The sequence below is a fragment of the Amia ocellicauda genome, chromosome 14, assembly GCF_036373705.1.
Source record: "Amia ocellicauda isolate fAmiCal2 chromosome 14, fAmiCal2.hap1, whole genome shotgun sequence".
Taxonomy (NCBI): domain Eukaryota; kingdom Metazoa; phylum Chordata; class Actinopteri; order Amiiformes; family Amiidae; genus Amia; species Amia ocellicauda.
Genome location: NC_089863.1, coordinates 5,562,220 through 5,588,014, shown reverse-complemented (window position 1 = coordinate 5,588,014; position 25,795 = coordinate 5,562,220). Strand labels below are relative to the sequence as shown.

Here is a 25,795-nt window from a genome sequence, read left to right as displayed (position 1 = left end):
CCTAGTGGAGGTGTTGCACTGTCTTTGTGATCCACTGGTGCCACGTCAGCAGCTCCTCCTGCAGTGGCCTGAGGACCGCTACCTGCCATTGCTCCTCCCCCATGGCTGCCCCTAGGAACCTCTGCATCAGTACCCCTACTTGGGTAGCCAGACCAGGCCAGTGTGCTCACGGTGTCCTCCACTACTCATCTACCCAGTTATGGACCTAACTGTATGTATGAATTAATATCTATATGACTTTGCCAATCGCCGAGTGAAGGAGAATGGAGCTTGGATACGGAAGGATGTCCCCATCCCTTGTGCCGTGAAGGACTACACTGCTGGAATTGGGGGCGTCGACCTGTCCGATGCTCTGGTCGGCTACTGCCATGTCCTGCAGAAGACCATGAAGTGGTACAAGACCCTCTTTTACCACTTTGTGGACACTGCTGTCGTCAACTCCTTCGTCCTGCACCAGCACCTGACCAAGGTGAAAGGGCTGGCGCATCTCACACAGTTGGCCTTCAGGGAGCGGCTGGTTGAGGAGCTGGCTGACTTTGGAGCTTCAGAGATAGCAGCACCCTTCAGTGCTGGTCCTGCCAGTACTCCGGTAGTCAGCCCTCGCCGTCGCACCTCCTCCAAACCACGACCCTCCTCTGCCTCTAGTCAAAAAATTGATTTTGAGATCAAAAATAAAAAAATCGAATGCAACATTTATAGAATTGAATACAAATAAATGTATTGAAATCAAAAAAAAAAAAAACTTTATCAAGACTGGCCTGCAGCCCTCGTCTTTGCTTGTGATGCTGCATTTTTTGTTTTCGTCGCCAGTTTCTTTGCTTTCGATTTTTTTTCTTTCGTTTACGAGTTTTGGCGCTGTTTTGTCGTGAGGGTGGGATTTACAGGGAGGCGTGGATCATGGCTCTCCATTGGTCGAGTAGTTTTGAGTGACGGTTCTTCCTAACCCAATCAGTGAGCAGGTGGGCTGGTCTGGTGATCTCTGTGTGGGATGGTATCGACTGTCTCGGTTTAAACAGCAGCGCCGATTCAGCGACTCATTAAACACCCTGTATGCGCAGAGACCTGCAGTCAAGAGCTGCACAATCACTGGATCATGTTTATTGAATTCAAGACTATTATCGCTCTTTATATCTGTAGTGGTTTTAGTAAATCCCAGGATACAGCGATGAAGAAGTAACAAGTTTATTCCATAAAACATAAATATAGATTATAGATAAATATACATGTGAGTTTGGAGAAGCCTTTTTGCATCTTCAGATAGACAGGTTACAGTCTTATCTATTGGAAGTGATTACATCTCATTCAAATACCAGATGGTTTACCTCCTGCATAATAATGAACATAACATAACCTAAGTTTGTTGCTGATATTGGAGTGTTTGAGTAGACTGGTGCTGGTCAGCATTCTTTACGCAACAGATGTGTATAAAATATTATTCATCACATTACTAATCTTTGCATCTTAAATAACACTCATCCCATTTGTAAGAAAGGCTTGATCACCCCCATCTGATTAAAGAACACATTTCGAACTACAGACCCATCAGCATTGTACCTGTTCTAAAAAATATTTGGAAAAATACTTACTGGCCAGTTTTTTATTTAGAATCTCAGAATCAGAATCTGAAAATCAGTTTGTCTTTTGCACAAAAAGATCGTCTTGCATCAGCCACTTTACTGCTAACTGAACACATACAAACAGCTCTCACGGACAACAAAACCAGGGATTTCCTTAAAGCCGTTGATGGTTAACCTTAATCTCCTCCTAAATTCAAACGTTTTAAGCTCAACTGGTGCTCAAACCAATGTTTCTCTAATCAAAACAAAAAAAGAATGTATATTTTAGATCCCCTTAAGTCTTCCAGCCCTCCCTCTATAGTAATCAACAACTCACAAATTACAGTAGTAACCTCTTCAATACCTTTGACTAATTCTCGATTCCCATGTCACTTATAAAGATCACATTAGTAAATTAAAGCAAGAAATAGGTTAACAATAAACTGCGGAAGTTTAACTGAACATCTTTTCCGTTCATGAATGAGTTTATTTCCAGCATTTCTTACATGCCTCCCTAGATGGTCACTCAAAGACAAATTAGCATGAAATAATACAAGCGTGCAAATAAGATTGACTTACAAAAGTGTCTCCTTGGACCCACCACTGTAATATTTCCAAGACAGCGCCAACTCTCTGACAGTGTGAGAATTCACACCTGTCTCAAGATGTATTATGAAATGCAGTATCGTCTCTCTCCCTCAATCCTTTGTAATGTGCTACCTTCGCATCCTGCATTTTGCAAGCAGCGCACATGGCCCTTCTTCTCACAATACAGCACCTCCCACCCTCATTACAAGCATTGAAACGGGAAGTCAGGAAATACATATTTGATAACATGCACTCTACTTAGCGTGATTAGTGCTCGTTTTGATTTATTGATTTTCCATTCGCTTATGGAAGGGGCGGGAAAGAGCGAGTTCCCTGACCGGGAATCGAACCCGGGCCGCGGCGGTGAGAGCGCCGAATCCTAACCACTAGACCACCAGGGAAGCGGTGACTTTGCTCGTGAGATAGAAAGATCCAAAATATGGAACAGATTGTGTCATTATGAACTGATGTAAGCTCCACAAGACTTCGATTATTTATTAACGTATTCATAAGGAAAGTGGCACGAGCAATGTTTTTTAAAGATCAAAAGTCACGATTATAGTTTTGTGTTGGATGGATAACGACATGCATACACGGTTCCACACTGACCTTGTCGTATAGGACTCCGAAGTTGCAGTATGCAACTCGAATAATGGATAATAAATCATTAAACACGTGTTTGATACTGTCACAGATGTTCCCAGATTCATTATTTGAAAGCGCTCGAGTGCTCTTCCTTCAGACCACTTTGAGAAAAGGCTCCTCAGATGACTTCAGACCGAAGAGTGCGCTTAAAGTAAGTTCACTTCACGACTTATACAAATGTTTAGATGTACTGAAAAGTAGAATATTTATGTTTCTCAAGTAGCAGGTTGTATGTATGACTGTGGTTGTTTTCAAAATATACGTTATAAAAGTTCAATGATAGGCTTTTTATTCGCTGTATCGCGGAATGGTGTAAAGTTCATTTCAAAGACAATATATTGCCAGTTGGTTCATTCATGATGTAGCGAATGTATTTAAATTTGTATGTAATCTGTCAGAAGTGAAAAACAGAAGATTGTTCACATTTTCTTCGCTTTCAATAACGATGAGCCGGTTTAATTCTTAAGTATAGGTGTAGTCAGGCTTACTTATTGCAAGGGCTTACCAGGGCTCGAGTCCCGGGGCCCCAGCCAGCGAAGGGGCCCGTCCAGCGTTGGGATTATTTTTTACAAAGTATTCTGTATCTATGTGGTCACTGCTTGTGGGTTTGCTCTTGTGTGCGCGCAGCCTTGTGTCTGTGCTGCCTGCCAGCCTGCGATGCCTTGGGGGAGGGGCGGGGGCAGAGAGACGCAGATGTTTGATGTGGGCAGGTCGAATTCCTACTGGCCAGGGTTAAAGCAAATCTATAAAATCTATGATTGTGACTGGTGCACTGACTGCGGAAGCAGGTGGACGTACTATTGTCAAGTGAATCCAAAGTTCGAAAGTTAACAAACAAAAGTATTGTAGCAAGCGGGGGTCTTTTTCCTTTAGCAGACAACAAGTATAAAGCAACGTCAGGAAGGTTTATTGGCCTTAAAAAACACAATCTAAAAGGCCCCTATCGGCTGAGACCCACGCCCAAACAATTACACTTAACTCCCTATCTCACTCTATTCTGCTCTCTATCACACAGGCGCTCGCTCCCGCATAGCATTGGCACACACTCTCTGCTTCACGCCAACTCAGCTACCCAGTCACAATCCCTTCCTCTCAATTCCTGGCCAGTCGGCAGAAGTCTTCCACATCTCATCGGCACTGGCCCTGTAGAAACCCTAGTGGTGGTGTTGCACTGTCTTTGTGATGCACTGGTGCCACGTCAGCAGCTCCTCCTGCAGTGGCCTGAGGACCGCTACCTGCCAATGCTCTTCCCCCATGGCTGCCCCTAGGAACCTCCGCATCAGTACCCCTACTTGGGTAGCCAGACCAGGCCAGTGTGCCCACGGTGTCCTCCGCTGCTCATCTACCCAGTTATGGACCTAACTGTATGTATGTATATATATCTATATGACTTTGCCAATCGCCGAGTGAAGGAGAATGGAGCTTGGATACGGAAGGATGTCCCCATCCCTTGTGCCGTGAAGGACTACACTGCTGGAATTGGGGGCGTCGACCTGTCCGATGCTCTGGTCGGCTACTGCCATGTCCTGCAGAAGACCATGAAGTGGTACAAGACCCTCTTTTACCACTTTGTGGACACTGCTGTCGTCAACTCCTTCGTCCTGCACCAGCACCTGACCAAGGTGAAAGGGCTGGCGCATCTCACACAGTTGGCCTTCAGGGAGCGGCTGGTTGAGGAGCTGGCTGACTTTGGAGCTTCAGAGATAGCAGCACCCTTCAGTGCTGGTCCTGCCAGTACTCCGGTAGTCAGCCCTCGCCGTCGCACCTCCTCCAAACCACGACCCTCCTCTGCCTCTAGTCAAAAAATTGATTTTGAGATCAAAAATAAAAAAATCGAATGCAACATTTATAGAATTGAATACAAATAAATGTATTGAAATCAAAAAAAAAAAAAACTTTATCAAGACTGGCCTGCAGCCCTCGTCTTTGCTTGTGATGCTGCATTTTTTGTTTTCGTCGCCAGTTTCTTTGCTTTCGATTTTTTTTCTTTCGTTTACGAGTTTTGGCGCTGTTTTGTCGTGAGGGTGGGATTTACAGGGAGGCGTGGATCATGGCTCTCCATTGGTCGAGTAGTTTTGAGTGACGGTTCTTCCTAACCCAATCAGTGAGCAGGTGGGCTGGTCTGGTGATCTCTGTGTGGGATGGTATCGACTGTCTCGGTTTAAACAGCAGCGCCGATTCAGCGACTCATTAAACACCCTGTATGCGCAGAGACCTGCAGTCAAGAGCTGCACAATCACTGGATCATGTTTATTGAATTCAAGACTATTATCGCTCTTTATATCTGTAGTGGTTTTAGTAAATCCCAGGATACAGCGATGAAGAAGTAACAAGTTTATTCCATAAAACATAAATATAGATTATAGATAAATATACATGTGAGTTTGGAGAAGCCTTTTTGCATCTTCAGATAGACAGGTTACAGTCTTATCTATTGGAAGTGATTACATCTCATTCAAATACCAGATGGTTTACCTCCTGCATAATAATGAACATAACATAACCTAAGTTTGTTGCTGATATTGGAGTGTTTGAGTAGACTGGTGCTGGTCAGCATTCTTTACGCAACAGATGTGTATAAAATATTATTCATCACATTACTAATCTTTGCATCTTAAATAACACTCATCCCATTTGTAAGAAAGGCTTGATCACCCCCATCTGATTAAAGAACACATTTCGAACTACAGACCCATCAGCATTGTACCTGTTCTAAAAAATATTTGGAAAAATACTTACTGGCCAGTTTTTTATTTAGAATCTCAGAATCAGAATCTGAAAATCAGTTTGTCTTTTGCACAAAAAGATCGTCTTGCATCAGCCACTTTACTGCTAACTGAACACATACAAACAGCTCTCACGGACAACAAAACCAGGGATTTCCTTAAAGCCGTTGATGGTTAACCTTAATCTCCTCCTAAATTCAAACGTTTTAAGCTCAACTGGTGCTCAAACCAATGTTTCTCTAATCAAAACAAAAAAAGAATGTATATTTTAGATCCCCTTAAGTCTTCCAGCCCTCCCTCTATAGTAATCAACAACTCACAAATTACAGTAGTAACCTCTTCAATACCTTTGACTAATTCTCGATTCCCATGTCACTTATAAAGATCACATTAGTAAATTAAAGCAAGAAATAGGTTAACAATAAACTGCGGAAGTTTAACTGAACATCTTTTCCGTTCATGAATGAGTTTATTTCCAGCATTTCTTACATGCCTCCCTAGATGGTCACTCAAAGACAAATTAGCATGAAATAATACAAGCGTGCAAATAAGATTGACTTACAAAAGTGTCTCCTTGGACCCACCACTGTAATATTTCCAAGACAGCGCCAACTCTCTGACAGTGTGAGAATTCACACCTGTCTCAAGATGTATTATGAAATGCAGTATCGTCTCTCTCCCTCAATCCTTTGTAATGTGCTACCTTCGCATCCTGCATTTTGCAAGCAGCGCACATGGCCCTTCTTCTCACAATACAGCACCTCCCACCCTCATTACAAGCATTGAAACGGGAAGTCAGGAAATACATATTTGATAACATGCACTCTACTTAGCGTGATTAGTGCTCGTTTTGATTTATTGATTTTCCATTCGCTTATGGAAGGGGCGGGAAAGAGCGAGTTCCCTGACCGGGAATCGAACCCGGGCCGCGGCGGTGAGAGCGCCGAATCCTAACCACTAGACCACCAGGGAAGCGGTGACTTTGCTCGTGAGATAGAAAGATCCAAAATATGGAACAGATTGTGTCATTATGAACTGATGTAAGCTCCACAAGACTTCGATTATTTATTAACGTATTCATAAGGAAAGTGGCACGAGCAATGTTTTTTAAAGATCAAAAGTCACGATTATAGTTTTGTGTTGGATGGATAACGACATGCATACACGGTTCCACACTGACCTTGTCGTATAGGACTCCGAAGTTGCAGTATGCAACTCGAATAATGGATAATAAATCATTAAACACGTGTTTGATACTGTCACAGATGTTCCCAGATTCATTATTTGAAAGCGCTCGAGTGCTCTTCCTTCAGACCACTTTGAGAAAAGGCTCCTCAGATGACTTCAGACCGAAGAGTGCGCTTAAAGTAAGTTCACTTCACGACTTATACAAATGTTTAGATGTACTGAAAAGTAGAATATTTATGTTTCTCAAGTAGCAGGTTGTATGTATGACTGTGGTTGTTTTCAAAATATACGTTATAAAAGTTCAATGATAGGCTTTTTATTCGCTGTATCGCGGAATGGTGTAAAGTTCATTTCAAAGACAATATATTGCCAGTTGGTTCATTCATGATGTAGCGAATGTATTTAAATTTGTATGTAATCTGTCAGAAGTGAAAAACAGAAGATTGTTCACATTTTCTTCGCTTTCAATAACGATGAGCCGGTTTAATTCTTAAGTATAGGTGTAGTCAGGCTTACTTATTGCAAGGGCTTACCAGGGCTCGAGTCCCGGGGCCCCAGCCAGCGAAGGGGCCCGTCCAGCGTTGGGATTATTTTTTACAAAGTATTCTGTATCTATGTGGTCACTGCTTGTGGGTTTGCTCTTGTGTGCGCGCAGCCTTGTGTCTGTGCTGCCTGCCAGCCTGCGATGCCTTGGGGGAGGGGCGGGGGCAGAGAGACGCAGATGTTTGATGTGGGCAGGTCGAATTCCTACTGGCCAGGGTTAAAGCAAATCTATAAAATCTATGATTGTGACTGGTGCACTGACTGCGGAAGCAGGTGGACGTACTATTGTCAAGTGAATCCAAAGTTCGAAAGTTAACAAACAAAAGTATTGTAGCAAGCGGGGGTCTTTTTCCTTTAGCAGACAACAAGTATAAAGCAACGTCAGGAAGGTTTATTGGCCTTAAAAAACACAATCTAAAAGGCCCCTATCGGCTGAGACCCACGCCCAAACAATTACACTTAACTCCCTATCTCACTCTATTCTGCTCTCTATCACACAGGCGCTCGCTCCCGCATAGCATTGGCACACACTCTCTGCTTCACGCCAACTCAGCTACCCAGTCACAATCCCTTCCTCTCAATTCCTGGCCAGTCGGCAGAAGTCTTCCACATCTCATCGGCACTGGCCCTGTAGAAACCCTAGTGGTGGTGTTGCACTGTCTTTGTGATGCACTGGTGCCACGTCAGCAGCTCCTCCTGCAGTGGCCTGAGGACCGCTACCTGCCAATGCTCTTCCCCCATGGCTGCCCCTAGGAACCTCCGCATCAGTACCCCTACTTGGGTAGCCAGACCAGGCCAGTGTGCCCACGGTGTCCTCCGCTGCTCATCTACCCAGTTATGGACCTAACTGTATGTATGTATATATATCTATATGACTTTGCCAATCGCCGAGTGAAGGAGAATGGAGCTTGGATACGGAAGGATGTCCCCATCCCTTGTGCCGTGAAGGACTACACTGCTGGAATTGGGGGCGTCGACCTGTCCGATGCTCTGGTTGGCTACTGCCATGTCCTACAGAAGACCATGAAGTGGTACAAGACCCTCCTTTACCACTTTGTGGACACTGCTGTCGTCAACTCCTTCATCCTGCACCAGCACCTGACCAAGGTGAAAGGGCTGGCGCATCTCACACAGTTGGCCTTCAGGGAGCGGCTGGTTGAGGAGCTGGCTGACTTTGGAGCTTCAGAGATAGCAGCACCCTTTAGTGCTGGTCCTGCCAGTACTCCGGTAGTCAGCCCTCGCCGTCGCACCTCCTCCAAACCACGACCCTCCTCTGCCTCTAGTCAAAAAATTGATTTTGAGATCAAAAATAAAAAAATCGAATGCAACATTTATAGAATTGAAAACAAATAAATGTATCGAAAGCAAAAAAAAAAAAATAACTTTATCAAAACTGGCCTGCAGCCCCCGTCTTTGCTTGCGATGCTGCAATTTTGTTTTCGTCGCCCGTTTCTTTGCTTTTGATTTTTTTCTTTCGTTTACGAGTTTTGGCGCTGTTTTGTCGTGAGGGTGGGATTTACAGGGAGGCGTGGATCTCGGCTCTCCATTGGTCCAGTAGTTTTGAGTGACGGTTCTTCCTAACCCAATCAGTGAGCAGGTGGGCTGGTCTGGTGATCTCTGTGTGGGATGGTATCGACTGTCTCGGTTTCAACAGCAGCGCCGATTCAGCGTCTTGCATCTGCCAGTCGGCAGAAGTCTTCCACATCTCATCGGCACTGGCCCTGTAGAAACCCTAGTGGAGGTGTTGCACTGTCTTTGTGATCCACTGGTGCCACGTCAGCAGCTCCTCCTGCAGTGGCCTGAGGACCGCTACCTGCCAATGCTCTTCCCCCATGGCTGCCCCTAGGAACCTCCGCATCAGTACCCCTACTTGGGTAGCCAGACCAGGCCAGTGTGCCCACGGTGTCCTCCGCTGCTCATCTACCCAGTTATGGACCTAACTGTATGTATGTATATATATCTATATGACTTTGCCAATCGCCGAGTGAAGGAGAATGGAGCTTGGATACGGAAGGATGTCCCCATCCCTTGTGCCGTGAAGGACTACACTGCTGGAATTGGGGGCGTCGACCTGTCCGATGCTCTGCTTGGCTACTGCCATGTCCTGCAGAAGACCATGAAGTGGTAGAAGACCCTCTTTTACCACTTTGTGGACACTGCTGTCGTCAACTCCTTCATCCTGCACCAGCACCTGACCAAGGTGAAAGGGCTGGCGCATCTCACACAGTTGGCCTTCAGGGAGCGGCTGTTTGAGGAGCTGGCTGACTTTGGAGCTTCAGAGATAGCAGCACCCTTCAGTGCTGGTCCTGCCAGTACTCCGGTAGTCAGCCCTCGCCGTCGCACCTCCTCCAAACCACGACCCTCCTCTGCCTCTAGTCAAAAAATTGATTTTGAGATCAAAAATAAAAAAATCGAATGCAACATTTATAGAATTGAAAACAAATAAATGTATCGAAAGCAAAAAAAAAAAAAAAAACTTTATCAAAACTGGCCTGCAGCCCCCGTCTTTGCTTGCGATGCTGCAATTTTGTTTTCGTCGCCCGTTTCTTTGCTTTTGATTTTTTTCTTTCGTTTACGAGTTTTGGCGCTGTTTTGTCGTGAGGGTGGGATTTACAGGGAGGCGTGGATCTCGGCTCTCCATTGGTCCAGTAGTTTTGAGTGACGGTTCTTCCTAACCCAATCAGTGAGCAGGTGGGCTGGTCTGGTGATCTCTGTGTGGGATGGTATCGACTGTCTCGGTTTCAACAGCAGCGCCGATTCAGCGTCTTGCATCTGCCAGTCGGCAGAAGTCTTCCACATCTCATCGGCACTGGCCCTGTAGAAACCCTAGTGGAGGTGTTGCACTGTCTTTGTGATCCACTGGTGCCACGTCAGCAGCTCCTCCTGCAGTGGCCTGAGGACCGCTACCTGCCATTGCTCCTCCCCCATGGCTGCCCCTAGGAACCTCCGCATCAGTACCCCTACTTGGGTAGCCAGACCAGGCCAGTGTGCTCACGGTGTCCTCCACTACTCATCTACCCAGTTATGGACCTAACTGTATGTATGAATTAATGTATTTATGACTTTGCCAATCGCCGAGTGAAGGAGAATGGAGCTTGGATACGGAAGGATGTCCCCATCCCTTGTGCCGTGAAGGACTACACTGCTGGAATTGGGGGCGTCGACCTGTCCGATGCTCTGGTCGGCTACTGCCATGTCCTGCAGAAGACCATGAAGTGGTACAAGACCCTCTTTTACCACTTTGTGGACACTGCTGTCGTCAACTCCTTCATCCTGCACCAGCACCTGACCAAGGTGAAAGGGCTGGCGCATCTCACACAGTTGGCCTTCAGGGAGCGGCTGGTTGAGGAGCTGGCTGACTTTGGAGCCTCAGAGATAGCAGCACCCTTCAGTGCTGGTCCTGCCAGTACTCCGGTAGTCAGCCCTCGCCGTCGCACCTCCTCCAAACCACGACCCTCCTCTGCCTCTAGTCAAAAAATTGATTTTGAGATCAAAAATAAAAAAATCGAATGCAACATTTATAGAATTGAAAACAAATAAATGTATTGAAATCAAAAAAAAAAAAAACTTTATCAAGACTGGCCTGCAGCCCTCGTCTTTGCTTGTGATGCTGCATTTTTTGTTTTCGTCGCCAGTTTCTTTGCTTTCGATTTTTTTTCTTTCGTTTACGAGTTTTGCCGCTGTTTTGTCGTGAGGGTGGGATTTACAGGGAGGCGTGGATCATGGCTCTCCATTGGTCGAGTAGTTTTGAGTGACGGTTCTTCCTAACCCAATCAGTGAGCAGGTGGGCTGGTCTGGTGATCTCTGTGTGGGATGGTATCGACTGTCTCGGTTTAAACAGCAGCGCCGATTCAGCGACTCATTATACACCCTGTATGCGCAGAGACCTGCAGTCAAGAGCTGCACAATCACTGGATCATGTTTATTGAATTCAAGATTATTATCGCTCTTTATATCTGTAGTGGTTTTAGTAAATCCCAGGATACAGCGATGAAGAAGTAACAAGTTTATTCCATAAAAGATAAATATAGATTATAGATAAATATACATGTGAGTTTGGAGAAGCCTTTTTGCATCTTCAGATAGACAGGTTACAGTCTTATCTATTGGAAGTGATTACATCTCATTCAAATACCAGATGGTTTACCTCCTGCATAATAATGAACATAACATAACCTAAGTTTGTTGCTGATATTGGAGTGTTTGAGTAGACTGGTGCTGGTCAGCATTCTTCACGCAGCAGATGTGTATAAAATATTATTCATCACATTACTAATCTTTGCATCTTAAATAACACTCATCCCATTTGTAAGAAAGGCTTGATCACCCCCATCTGATTAAAGAACACATTTCGAACTACAGACCCATCAGCATTGTACCTGTTCTAAAAAATATTTGGAAAAATACTTACTGGCCAGTTTTTTATTTAGAATCTCAGAATCAGAATTTGAAAATCAGTTTGTCTTTTGCACAAAAAGATCGTCTTGCATCAGCCACTTTACTGCTAACTGAACACATACAAACAGCTCTCACGGACAACAAAACCAGGGATTTCCTTAAAGCCGTTGATGGTTAACCTTAATCTCCTCCTAAATTCAAACGTTTTAAGCTCAACTGGTGCTCAAACCAATGTTTCTCTAATCAAAACAAAAAAAGAATGTATATTTTACATCCCCTTAAGTCTTCCAGCCCTCCCTCTATAGTAATCAACAACTCACAAATTACAGTAGTAACCTCTTCAATACCTTTGACTAATTCTCGACTCCCATGTCACTTATAAAGATCACATTAGTAAATTAAAGCAAGAAATAGGTTAACAATAAACTGCGGAAGTTTAACTGAACATCTTTTCCGTTCATGAATGAGTTTATTTCCAGCATTTCTTACATGCCTCCCTAGATGGTCACTCAAAGACAAATTAGCAGCCGTCAGGAAATAATACAAGCGTGCAAATAAGATTGACTTACAAAAGTGTCTCCTTGGACCCACCACTGTAATATTTCCAAGACAGCGCCAACTCTCTGACAGTGTGAGAATTCACACCTGTCTCAAGATGTATTATGAAATGCAGTATCGTCTCTCTCCCTCAATCCTTTGTAATGTGCTACCTTCGCATCCTGCATTTTGCAAGCAGCGCACATGGCCCTTCTTCTCACAATACAGCACCTCCCACCCTCATTACAAGGATTGAAACGGGAAGTCAGGAAATACATATTTGATAACATGCACTCTACTTAGCGTGAATAGATTTGATTAATTGATTTTCCATTCGTTTATGGAAGGGGCGGGAAAGAGCGAGTTCCCTGACCGGGAATCGAACCCGGGCCGCGGCGGTGAGAGCGCCAAATCCTAACCACTAGACCACCAGGGAAGCGGTGACTTCGCTCGTGAAATAGAAAGATCCAAAATATGGAACAGATTGTGTCATTATGAACTGATGTAAGCTCCACAAGACTTCGATTATTTATTAACGTATTCATAAGGAAAGTGGCACGAGCAATGTTTTTTAAAGATCAAAAGTCACGATTATAGTTTTGTGTTGGATGGATAACGACATGCATACACGGTTCCACACTGACCTTGTCGTATAGGACTCCGAAGTTGCAGTATGCAACTCGAATAATGGATAATAAATCATTAAACACGTGTTTGATACTGTCACAGATGTTCCCAGATTCATTATTTGAAAGCGCTCGAGTGCTCTTCCTTCAGACCACTTTGAGAAAAGGCTCCTCAGATGACTTCAGACCGAAGAGTGCGCTTAAAGTAAGTTCACTTCACGACTTATTCAAATGTTTAGATGTACTGAAAAGTAGAATATTTATGTTTCTCAAGTAGCAGGTTGTATGTATGACTGTGGTTGTTTTCAAAATATACGTTATAAAAGTTCAATGATAGGCTTTTTATTCGCTGTATCGCGGAATGGTGTAAAGTTCATTTCAAAGACACTATATTGCCAGTTGGTTCATTCATGATGTAATCTGTCAGAAGTGAAAAACAGAAGATTGTTCACATTTTCTTCGCTTTCAATAACGATGAGCCGGTTTAATTCTTAAGTATAGGTGTAGTCAGGCTTACTTATTGCAAGGGCTTACCAGGGCTCGAGTCCCGGGGCCCCAGCCAGCGAAGGGGCCCGTCCAGCGTTGGGATTATTTTTTACAAAGTATTCTGTATCTATGTGGTCACTGCTTGTGGGTTTGCTCTTGTGTGCGCGCAGCCTTGTGTCTGTGCTGCCTGCCAGCCTGCGATGCCTTGGGGGAGGGGCGGGGGCAGAGAGACGCAGATGTTTGATGTGGGCAGGTCGAATTCCTACTGGCCAGGGTTAAAGCAAATCTATAAAATCTATGATTGTGACTGGTGCACTGACTGCGGAAGCAGGTGGACGTACTATTGTCAAGTGAATCCAAAGTTCGAAAGTTAACAAACAAAAGTATTGTAGCAAGCGGGGGTCTTTTTCCTTTAGCAGACAACAAGTATAAAGCAACGTCAGGAAGGTTTATTGGCCTTAAAAAACACAATCTAAAAGGCCCCTATCGGCTGAGACCCACGCCCAAACAATTACACTTAACTCCCTATCTCACTCTATTCTGCTCTCTATCACACAGGCGCTCGCTCCCGCATAGCATTGGCACACACTCTCTGCTTCACGCCAACTCAGCTACCCAGTCACAATCCCTTCCTCTCAATTCCTGGCCAGTCGGCAGAAGTCTTCCACATCTCATCGGCACTGGCCCTGTAGAAACCCTAGTGGTGGTGTTGCACTGTCTTTGTGATGCACTGGTGCCACGTCAGCAGCTCCTCCTGCAGTGGCCTGAGGACCGCTACCTGCCAATGCTCTTCCCCCATGGCTGCCCCTAGGAACCTCCGCATCAGTACCCCTACTTGGGTAGCCAGACCAGGCCAGTGTGCCCACGGTGTCCTCCGCTGCTCATCTACCCAGTTATGGACCTAACTGTATGTATGTATATATATCTATATGACTTTGCCAATCGCCGAGTGAAGGAGAATGGAGCTTGGATACGGAAGGATGTCCCCATCCCTTGTGCCGTGAAGGACTACACTGCTGGAATTGGGGGCGTCGACCTGTCCGATGCTCTGCTTGGCTACTGCCATGTCCTGCAGAAGACCATGAAGTGGTACAAGACCCTCTTTTACCACTTTGTGGACACTGCTGTCGTCAACTCCTTCATCCTGCACCAGCACCTGACCAAGGTGAAAGGGCTGGCGCATCTCACACAGTTGGCCTTCAGGGAGCGGCTGTTTGAGGAGCTGGCTGACTTTGGAGCTTCAGAGATAGCAGCACCCTTCAGTGCTGGTCCTGCCAGTACTCCGGTAGTCAGCCCTCGCCGTCGCACCTCCTCCAAACCACGACCCTCCTCTGCCTCTAGTCAAAAAATTGATTTTGAGATCAAAAATAAAAAAATCGAATGCAACATTTATAGAATTGAAAACAAATAAATGTATCGAAAGCAAAAAAAAAAAAAAAAACTTTATCAAAACTGGCCTGCAGCCCCCGTCTTTGCTTGCGATGCTGCAATTTTGTTTTCGTCGCCCGTTTCTTTGCTTTTGATTTTTTTCTTTCGTTTACGAGTTTTGGCGCTGTTTTGTCGTGAGGGTGGGATTTACAGGGAGGCGTGGATCTCGGCTCTCCATTGGTCCAGTAGTTTTGAGTGACGGTTCTTCCTAACCCAATCAGTGAGCAGGTGGGCTGGTCTGGTGATCTCTGTGTGGGATGGTATCGACTGTCTCGGTTTCAACAGCAGCGCCGATTCAGCGTCTTGCATCTGCCAGTCGGCAGAAGTCTTCCACATCTCATCGGCACTGGCCCTGTAGAAACCCTAGTGGAGGTGTTGCACTGTCTTTGTGATCCACTGGTGCCACGTCAGCAGCTCCTCCTGCAGTGGCCTGAGGACCGCTACCTGCCATTGCTCCTCCCCCATGGCTGCCCCTAGGAACCTCCGCATCAGTACCCCTACTTGGGTAGCCAGACCAGGCCAGTGTGCTCACGGTGTCCTCCACTACTCATCTACCCAGTTATGGACCTAACTGTATGTATGAATTAATGTATTTATGACTTTGCCAATCGCCGAGTGAAGGAGAATGGAGCTTGGATACGGAAGGATGTCCCCATCCCTTGTGCCGTGAAGGACTACACTGCTGGAATTGGGGGCGTCGACCTGTCCGATGCTCTGGTCGGCTACTGCCATGTCCTGCAGAAGACCATGAAGTGGTACAAGACCCTCTTTTACCACTTTGTGGACACTGCTGTCGTCAACTCCTTCATCCTGCACCAGCACCTGACCAAGGTGAAAGGGCTGGCGCATCTCACACAGTTGGCCTTCAGGGAGCGGCTGGTTGAGGAGCTGGCTGACTTTGGAGCCTCAGAGATAGCAGCACCCTTCAGTGCTGGTCCTGCCAGTACTCCGGTAGTCAGCCCTCGCCGTCGCACCTCCTCCAAACCACGACCCTCCTCTGCCTCTAGTCAAAAAATTGATTTTGAGATCAAAAATAAAAAAATCGAATGCAACATTTATAGAATTGAAAACAAATAAATGTATTGAAATCAAAAAAAAAAAAAACTTTATCAAGACTGGCCTGCAGCCCTCGTCTTTGCTTGTGATGCTGCATTTTTTGTTTTCGTCGCCAGTTTCTTTGCTTTCGATTTTTTTTCTTTCGTTTACGAGTTTTGCCGCTGTTTTGTCGTGAGGGTGGGATTTACAGGGAGGCGTGGATCATGGCTCTCCATTGGTCGAGTAGTTTTGAGTGACGGTTCTTCCTAACCCAATCAGTGAGCAGGTGGGCTGGTCTGGTGATCTCTGTGTGGGATGGTATCGACTGTCTCGGTTTAAACAGCAGCGCCGATTCAGCGACTCATTATACACCCTGTATGCGCAGAGACCTGCAGTCAAGAGCTGCACAATCACTGGATCATGTTTATTGAATTCAAGATTATTATCGCTCTTTATATCTGTAGTGGTTTTAGTAAATCCCAGGATACAGCGATGAAGAAGTAACAAGTTTATTCCATAAAAGATAAATATAGATTATAGATAAATATACATGTGAGTTTGGAGAAGCCTTTTTGCATCTTCAGATAGACAGGTTACAGTCTTATCTATTGGAAGTGATTACATCTCATTCAAATACCAGATGGTTTACCTCCTGCATAATAATGAACATAACATAACCTAAGTTTGTTGCTGATATTGGAGTGTTTGAGTAGACTGGTGCTGGTCAGCATTCTTCACGCAGCAGATGTGTATAAAATATTATTCATCACATTACTAATCTTTGCATCTTAAATAACACTCATCCCATTTGTAAGAAAGGCTTGATCACCCCCATCTGATTAAAGAACACATTTCGAACTACAGACCCATCAGCATTGTACCTGTTCTAAAAAATATTTGGAAAAATACTTACTGGCCAGTTTTTTATTTAGAATCTCAGAATCAGAATTTGAAAATCAGTTTGTCTTTTGCACAAAAAGATCGTCTTGCATCAGCCACTTTACTGCTAACTGAACACATACAAACAGCTCTCACGGACAACAAAACCAGGGATTTCCTTAAAGCCGTTGATGGTTAACCTTAATCTCCTCCTAAATTCAAACGTTTTAAGCTCAACTGGTGCTCAAACCAATGTTTCTCTAATCAAAACAAAAAAAGAATGTATATTTTACATCCCCTTAAGTCTTCCAGCCCTCCCTCTATAGTAATCAACAACTCACAAATTACAGTAGTAACCTCTTCAATACCTTTGACTAATTCTCGACTCCCATGTCACTTATAAAGATCACATTAGTAAATTAAAGCAAGAAATAGGTTAACAATAAACTGCGGAAGTTTAACTGAACATCTTTTCCGTTCATGAATGAGTTTATTTCCAGCATTTCTTACATGCCTCCCTAGATGGTCACTCAAAGACAAATTAGCAGCCGTCAGGAAATAATACAAGCGTGCAAATAAGATTGACTTACAAAAGTGTCTCCTTGGACCCACCACTGTAATATTTCCAAGACAGCGCCAACTCTCTGACAGTGTGAGAATTCACACCTGTCTCAAGATGTATTATGAAATGCAGTATCGTCTCTCTCCCTCAATCCTTTGTAATGTGCTACCTTCGCATCCTGCATTTTGCAAGCAGCGCACATGGCCCTTCTTCTCACAATACAGCACCTCCCACCCTCATTACAAGGATTGAAACGGGAAGTCAGGAAATACATATTTGATAACATGCACTCTACTTAGCGTGAATAGATTTGATTAATTGATTTTCCATTCGTTTATGGAAGGGGCGGGAAAGAGCGAGTTCCCTGACCGGGAATCGAACCCGGGCCGCGGCGGTGAGAGCGCCAAATCCTAACCACTAGACCACCAGGGAAGCGGTGACTTCGCTCGTGAAATAGAAAGATCCAAAATATGGAACAGATTGTGTCATTATGAACTGATGTAAGCTCCACAAGACTTCGATTATTTATTAACGTATTCATAAGGAAAGTGGCACGAGCAATGTTTTTTAAAGATCAAAAGTCACGATTATAGTTTTGTGTTGGATGGATAACGACATGCATACACGGTTCCACACTGACCTTGTCGTATAGGACTCCGAAGTTGCAGTATGCAACTCGAATAATGGATAATAAATCATTAAACACGTGTTTGATACTGTCACAGATGTTCCCAGATTCATTATTTGAAAGCGCTCGAGTGCTCTTCCTTCAGACCACTTTGAGAAAAGGCTCCTCAGATGACTTCAGACCGAAGAGTGCGCTTAAAGTAAGTTCACTTCACGACTTATTCAAATGTTTAGATGTACTGAAAAGTAGAATATTTATGTTTCTCAAGTAGCAGGTTGTATGTATGACTGTGGTTGTTTTCAAAATATACGTTATAAAAGTTCAATGATAGGCTTTTTATTCGCTGTATCGCGGAATGGTGTAAAGTTCATTTCAAAGACACTATATTGCCAGTTGGTTCATTCATGATGTAATCTGTCAGAAGTGAAAAACAGAAGATTGTTCACATTTTCTTCGCTTTCAATAACGATGAGCCGGTTTAATTCTTAAGTATAGGTGTAGTCAGGCTTACTTATTGCAAGGGCTTACCAGGGCTCGAGTCCCGGGGCCCCAGCCAGCGAAGGGGCCCGTCCAGCGTTGGGATTATTTTTTACAAAGTATTCTGTATCTATGTGGTCACTGCTTGTGGGTTTGCTCTTGTGTGCGCGCAGCCTTGTGTCTGTGCTGCCTGCCAGCCTGCGATGCCTTGGGGGAGGGGCGGGGGCAGAGAGACGCAGATGTTTGATGTGGGCAGGTCGAATTCCTACTGGCCAGGGTTAAAGCAAATCTATAAAATCTATGATTGTGACTGGTGCACTGACTGCGGAAGCAGGTGGACGTACTATTGTCAAGTGAATCCAAAGTTCGAAAGTTAACAAACAAAAGTATTGTAGCAAGCGGGGGTCTTTTTCCTTTAGCAGACAACAAGTATAAAGCAACGTCAGGAAGGTTTATTGGCCTTAAAAAACACAATCTAAAAGGCCCCTATCGGCTGAGACCCACGCCCAAACAATTACACTTAACTCCCTATCTCACTCTATTCTGCTCTCTATCACACAGGCGCTCGCTCCCGCATAGCATTGGCACACACTCTCTGCTTCACGCCAACTCAGCTACCCAGTCACAATCCCTTCCTCTCAATTCCTGGCCAGTCGGCAGAAGTCTTCCACATCTCATCGGCACTGGCCCTGTAGAAACCCTAGTGGTGGTGTTGCACTGTCTTTGTGATGCACTGGTGCCACGTCAGCAGCTCCTCCTGCAGTGGCCTGAGGACCGCTACCTGCCAATGCTCTTCCCCCATGGCTGCCCCTAGGAACCTCCGCATCAGTACCCCTACTTGGGTAGCCAGACCAGGCCAGTGTGCCCACGGTGTCCTCCGCTGCTCATCTACCCAGTTATGGACCTAACTGTATGTATGTATATATATCTATATGACTTTGCCAATCGCCGAGTGAAGGAGAATGGAGCTTGGATACGGAAGGATGTCCCCATCCCTTGTGCCGTGAAGGACTACACTGCTGGAATTGGGGGCGTCGACCTGTCCGATGCTCTGCTTGGCTACTGCCATGTCCTGCAGAAGACCATGAAGTGGTACAAGACCCTCTTTTACCACTTTGTGGACACTGCTGTCGTCAACTCCTTCATCCTGCACCAGCACCTGACCAAGGTGAAAGGGCTGGCGCATCTCACACAGTTGGCCTTCAGGGAGCGGCTGGTTGAGGAGCTGGCTGACTTTGGAGCTTCAGAGATAGCAGCACCCTTCAGTGCTGGTCCTGCCAGTACTCCGGTAGTCAGCCCTCGCCGTCGCACCTCCTCCAAACCACGACCCTCCTCTGCCTCTAGTCAAAAAATTGATTTTGAGATCAAAAATAAAAAAATCGAATGCAACATTTATAGAATTGAAAACAAATAAATGTATCGAAAGCAAAAAAAAAAAAAAAAACTTTATCAAAACTGGCCTGCAGCCCCCGTCTTTGCTTGCGATGCTGCAATTTTGTTTTCGTCGCCCGTTTCTTTGCTTTTGATTTTTTTCTTTCGTTTACGAGTTTTGGCGCTGTTTTGTCGTGAGGGTGGGATTTACAGGGAGGCGTGGATCTCGGCTCTCCATTGGTCCAGTAGTTTTGAGTGACGGTTCTTCCTAACCCAATCAGTGAGCAGGTGGGCTGGTCTGGTGATCTCTGTGTGGGATGGTATCGACTGTCTCGGTTTCAACAGCAGCGCCGATTCAGCGTCTTGCATCTGCCAGTCGGCAGAAGTCTTCCACATCTCATCGGCACTGGCCCTGTAGAAACCCTAGTGGAGGTGTTGCACTGTCTTTGTGATCCACTGGTGCCACGTCAGCAGCTCCTCCTGCAGTGGCCTGAGGACCGCTACCTGCCATTGCTCCTCCCCCATGGCTACCCCTAGGAACCTCTGCATCAGTACCCCTACTTGGGTAGCCAGACCAGGCCAGTGTGCTCACGGTGTCCTCCACTACTCATCTACCCAGTTATGGACCTAACTGTATGTATGAATTAATATCTATATGACTTTGCCAATCGCCGAGTGAAGGAGAATGGAGCTTGGATACGGAAGGATGTCCCCATCCCTTGTGCCGTGAAGGACTACACTGCTGGAATTGGGGGCGTCGACCTGTCCGATGCTCTGGTCGGCTACTGCCATGTCCTGCAGAAGACCATGAAGTGGTACAAGACCCTCTTTTACCACTTTGTGGACACTGCTGTCGTCAACTCCTTCATCCTGCACCAGCACCTGACCAAGGTGAAAGGGCTGGCGCATCTCACACAGTTGGCCTTCAGGGAGCGGCTGGTTGAGGAGCTGGCTGACTTTGGAGCTTCAGAGATAGCAGCACCCTTCAGTGCTGGTCCTGCCAGTACTCCGGTAGTCAGCCCTCGCCGTCGCACCTCCTCCAAACCACGACCCTCCTCTGCCTCTAGTCAAAAAATTGATTTTGAGATCAAAAATAAAAAAATCGAATGCAACATTTATAGAATTGAAAACAAATAAATGTATTGAAATCAAAAAAAAAAAAAACTTTATCAAGACTGGCCTGCAGCCCTCGTCTTTGCTTGTGATGCTGCATTTTTTGTTTTCGTCGCCAGTTTCTTTGCTTTCGATTTTTTTTCTTTCGTTTACGAGTTTTGGCGCTGTTTTGTCGTGAGGGTGGGATTTACAGGGAGGCGTGGATCATGGGTCTCCATTGGTCGAGTAGTTTTGAGTGACGGTTCTTCCTAACCCAATCAGTGAGCAGGTGGGCTGGTCTGGTGATCTCTGTGTGGGATGGTATCGACTGTCTCGGTTTAAACAGCAGCGCCGATTCAGCGACTCATTAAACACCCTGTATGCGCAGAGACCTGCAGTCAAGAGCTGCACAATCACTGGATCATGTTTATTGAATTCAAGATTATTATCGCTCTTTATATCTGTAGTGGTTTTAGTAAATCCCAGGATACAGCGATGAAGAAGTAACAAGTTTATTCCATAAAACATAAATATAGATTATAGATAAATATACATGTGAGTTTGGAGAAGCCTTTTTGCATCTTCAGATAGACAGGTTACAGTCTTATCTATTGGAAGTGATTACATCTCATTCAAATACCAGATGGTTTACCTCCTGCATAATAATGAACATAACATAACCTAAGTTTGTTGCTGATATTGGAGTGTTTGAGTAGACTGGTGCTGGTCAGCATTCTTCACGCAACAGATGTGTATAAAATATTATTCATCACATTACTAATCTTTGCATCTTAAATAACACTCATCCCATTTGTAAGAAAGGCTTGATCACCCCCATCTGATTAAAGAACACATTTCGAACTACAGACCCATCAGCATTGTACCTGTTCTAAAAAATATTTGGAAAAATACTTACTGGCCAGTTTTTTATTTAGAATCTCAGAATCAGAATCTGAAAATCAGTTTGTCTTTTGCACAAAAAGATCGTCTTGCATCAGCCACTTTACTGCTAACTGAACACATACAAACAGCTCTCACGGACAACAAAACCAGGGATTTCCTTAAAGCCGTTGATGGTTAACCTTAATCTCCTCCTAAATTCAAACGTTTTAAGCTCAACTGGTGCTCAAACCAATGTTTCTCTAATCAAAACAAAAAAAGAATGTATATTTTAGATCCCCTTAAGTCTTCCAGCCCTCCCTCTATAGTAATCAACAACTCACAAATTACAGTAGTAACCTCTTCAATACCTTTGACTAATTCTCGATTCCCATGTCACTTATAAAGATCACATTAGTAAATTAAAGCAAGAAATAGGTTAACAATAAACTGCGGAAGTTTAACTGAAAATCTTTTCCGTTCATGAATTAGTTTATTTCCAGCATTTCTTACATGCCTCCCTAGATGGTCACTCAAAGACAAATTAGCAGCCGTCATGAAATAATACAAGCGTGCAAATAAGATTGACTTACAAAAGTGTCTCCTTGGACCCACCACTGTAATATTTCCAAGACAGCGCCAACTCTCTGACAGTGTGAGAATTCACACCTGTCTCAAGATGTATTATGAAATGCAGTATCGTCTCTCTCCCTCAATCCTTTGTAATGTGCTACCTTCGCATCCTGCATTTTGCAAGCAGCGCACATGGCCCTTCTTCTCACAATACAGCACCTCCCACCCTCATTACAAGGATTGAAACGGGAAGTCAGGAAATACATATTTGATAACATGCACTCTACTTAGCGTGATTAGTGCTCGTTTTGATTTATTGATTTTCCATTCGTTTATGGAAGGGGCGGGAAAAAGCAAGTTCCCTGACCGGGAATCGAACCCGGGCCGCGGCGGTGAGAGCGCCGAATCCTAACCACTAGACCACCAGGGAAGCGGTGACTTTGCTTGTGAGATAGAAAGATCCAAAATATGGAACAGATTGTGTCATTATGAACTGATGTAAGCTCCACAAGACTTCGATTATTTATTAACGTATTCATAAGGAAAGTGGCACGAGCAATGTTTTTTAAAGATCAAAAGTCACGATTATAGTTTTGTGTTGGATGGATAACGACATGCATACACGGTTCCACACTGACCTTGTCGTATAGGACTCCGAAGTTGCAGTATGGAACTCGAATAATGGATAATAAATCATTAAACACGTGTTTGATACTGTCACAGATGTTCCCAGATTCATTATTTGAAAGCGCTCGAGTGCTCTTCCTTCAGACCACTTTGAGAAAAGGCTCCTCAGATGACTTCAGACCGAAGAGTGCGCTTAAAGTAAGTTCACTTCACGACTTATTCAAATGTTTAGATGTACTGAAAAGTAGAATATTTATGTTTCTCAAGTAGCAGGTTGTATGTATGACTGTGGTTGTTTTCAAAATATACGTTATAAAAGTTCAATGATAGGCTTTTTATTCGCTGTATCGCGGAATGGTGTAAAGTTCATTTCAAAGACAATATATTGCCAGTTGGTTCATTCATGATGTAGCGAATGTATTTAAATTTGTATGTAATCTGTCAGAAGTGAAAAACAGAAGATTGTTCACATTTTCTTCGCTTTCAATAACGATGAGCCGGTTTAATTCTTAAGTATAGGTGTAGTCAGGCTTACTTATTGCAAGGGCTTACCAGGGCTCGAGTCCCGGGGCCCCAGCCAGCGAAGGGGCCCGTCCAGCGTTGGGATTATTTTTTACAAAGTATTCTGTATCTATGTGGTCACTGCTTGTGGGTTTGCTCTTGTGTGCGCGCAGCCTTGTGTCTGTGCTGCCTGCCAGCCTGCGATGCCTTGGGGGAGGGGCGGGGGCAGAGAGACGCAGATGTTTGATGTGGGCAGGTCGAATTCCTACTGGCCAGGGTTAAAGCAAATCTATAAAATCTATGATTGTGACTGGTGCACTGACTGCGGAAGCAGGTGGACGTACTATTGTCAAGTGAATCCAAAGTTCGAAAGTTAACAAACAAAAGTATTGTAGCAAGCGGGGGTCTTTTTCCTTTAGCAGACAACAAGTATAAAGCAACGTCAGGAAGGTTTATTGGCCTTAAAAAACACAATCTAAAAGGCCCCTATCGGCTGAGACCCACGCCCAAACAATTACACTTAACTCCCTATCTCACTCTATTCTGCTCTCTATCACACAGGCGCTCGCTCCCGCATAGCATTGGCACACACTCTCTGCTTCACGCCAACTCAGCTACCCAGTCACAATCCCTTCCTCTCAATTCCTGGCCAGTCGGCAGAAGTCTTCCACATCTCATCGGCACTGGCCCTGTAGAAACCCTAGTGGTGGTGTTGCACTGTCTTTGTGATGCACTGGTGCCACGTCAGCAGCTCCTCCTGCAGTGGCCTGAGGACCGCTACCTGCCAATGCTCTTCCCCCATGGATGCCCCTAGGAACCTCCGCATCAGTACCCCTACTTGGGTAGCCAGACCAGGCCAGTGTGCCCACGGTGTCCTCCGCTGCTCCTCTACCCAGTTATGGACCTAACTGTATGTATGTATATATATCTATATGACTTTGCCAATCGCCGAGTGAAGGAGAATGGAGCTTGGATACGGAAGGATGTCCCCATCCCTTGTGCCGTGAAGGACTACACTGCTGGAATTGGGGGCGTCGACCTGTCCGATGCTCTGCTTGGCTACTGCCATGTCCTGCAGAAGACCATGAAGTGGTAGAAGACCCTCTTTTACCACTTTGTGGACACTGCTGTCGTCAACTCCTTCATCCTGCACCAGCACCTGACCAAGGTGAAAGGGCTGGCGCATCTCACACAGTTGGCCTTCAGGGAGCGGCTGTTTGAGGAGCTGGCTGACTTTGGAGCTTCAGAGATAGCAGCACCCTTCAGTGCTGGTCCTGCCAGTACTCCGGTAGTCAGCCCTCGCCGTCGCACCTCCTCCAAACCACGACCCTCCTCTGCCTCTAGTCAAAAAATTGATTTTGAGATCAAAAATAAAAAAATCGAATGCAACATTTATAGAATTGAAAACAAATAAATGTATCGAAAGCAAAAAAAAAAAAAAAAACTTTATCAAAACTGGCCTGCAGCCCCCGTCTTTGCTTGCGATGCTGCAATTTTGTTTTCTTCGCCCGTTTCTTTGCTTTTGATTTTTTTCTTTCGTTTACGAGTTTTGGCGCTGTTTTGTCGTGAGGGTGGGATTTACAGGGAGGCGTGGATCTCGGCTCTCCATTGGTCCAGTAGTTTTGAGTGACGGTTCTTCCTAACCCAATCAGTGAGCAGGTGGGCTGGTCTGGTGATCTCTGTGTGGGATGGTATCGACTGTCTCGGTTTCAACAGCAGCGCCGATTCAGCGTCTTGCATCTGCCAGTCGGCAGAAGTCTTCCACATCTCATCGGCACTGGCCCTGTAGAAACCCTAGTGGAGGTGTTGCACTGTCTTTGTGATCCACTGGTGCCACGTCAGCAGCTCCTCCTGCAGTGGCCTGAGGACCGCTACCTGCCATTGCTCCTCCCCCATGGCTGCCCCTAGGAACCTCCGCATCAGTACCCCTACTTGGGTAGCCAGACCAGGCCAGTGTGCTCACGGTGTCCTCCACTACTCATCTACCCAGTTATGGACCTAACTGTATGTATGAATTAATATCTATATGACTTTGCCAATCGCCGAGTGAAGGAGAATGGAGCTTGGATACGGAAGGATGTCACCATCCCTTGTGCCGTGAAGGACTACACTGCTGGAATTGGGGGCGTCGACCTGTCCGATGCTCTGCTCTGCTACTGCCATGTCCTGCAGAAGACCATGAAGTGGTACAAGACCCTCTTTTACCACTTTGTGGACACTGCTGTCGTCAACTCCTTCATCCTGCACCAGCACCTGACCAAGGTGAAAGGGCTGGCGCATCTCACACAGTTGGCCTTCAGGGAGCGGCTGGTTGAGGAGCTGGCTGACTTTGGAGCTTCAGAGATAGCAGCACCCTTCAGTGCTGGTCCTGCCAGTACTCCGGTAGTCAGCCCTCGCCGTCGCACCTCCTCCAAACCACGACCCTCCTCTGCCTCTAGTCAAAAAATTGA

The 25,795-nt window shown here is 45.3% G+C and overlaps 5 non-coding genes across 5 annotated transcripts; all 5 read right to left on the bottom strand.

Moving 5' to 3' along the window:
• Positions 1-2,473: 2,473 nt before the first annotated feature.
• On the bottom strand, positions 2,474-2,545 carry trnae-cuc (transfer RNA glutamic acid (anticodon CUC)). Its single transcript has one exon. It is a non-coding gene; the product is annotated as a tRNA-Glu (tRNA).
• A 3,870-nt stretch (positions 2,546-6,415) lies between these two features.
• Positions 6,416-6,487, bottom strand: trnae-cuc (transfer RNA glutamic acid (anticodon CUC)). Its single transcript has one exon. It is a non-coding gene; the product is annotated as a tRNA-Glu (tRNA).
• A 6,058-nt stretch (positions 6,488-12,545) lies between these two features.
• Positions 12,546-12,617, bottom strand: trnae-cuc (transfer RNA glutamic acid (anticodon CUC)). The gene has a single exon. It is a non-coding gene; the product is annotated as a tRNA-Glu (tRNA).
• A 4,940-nt stretch (positions 12,618-17,557) lies between these two features.
• On the bottom strand, positions 17,558-17,629 carry trnae-cuc (transfer RNA glutamic acid (anticodon CUC)). The gene has a single exon. It is a non-coding gene; the product is annotated as a tRNA-Glu (tRNA).
• Positions 17,630-22,575: 4,946 nt separating this feature from the next.
• trnae-cuc (transfer RNA glutamic acid (anticodon CUC)) lies at positions 22,576-22,647 on the bottom strand. Its single transcript has one exon. It is a non-coding gene; the product is annotated as a tRNA-Glu (tRNA).
• Between the last annotated feature and the right edge of the window lie 3,148 nt (positions 22,648-25,795).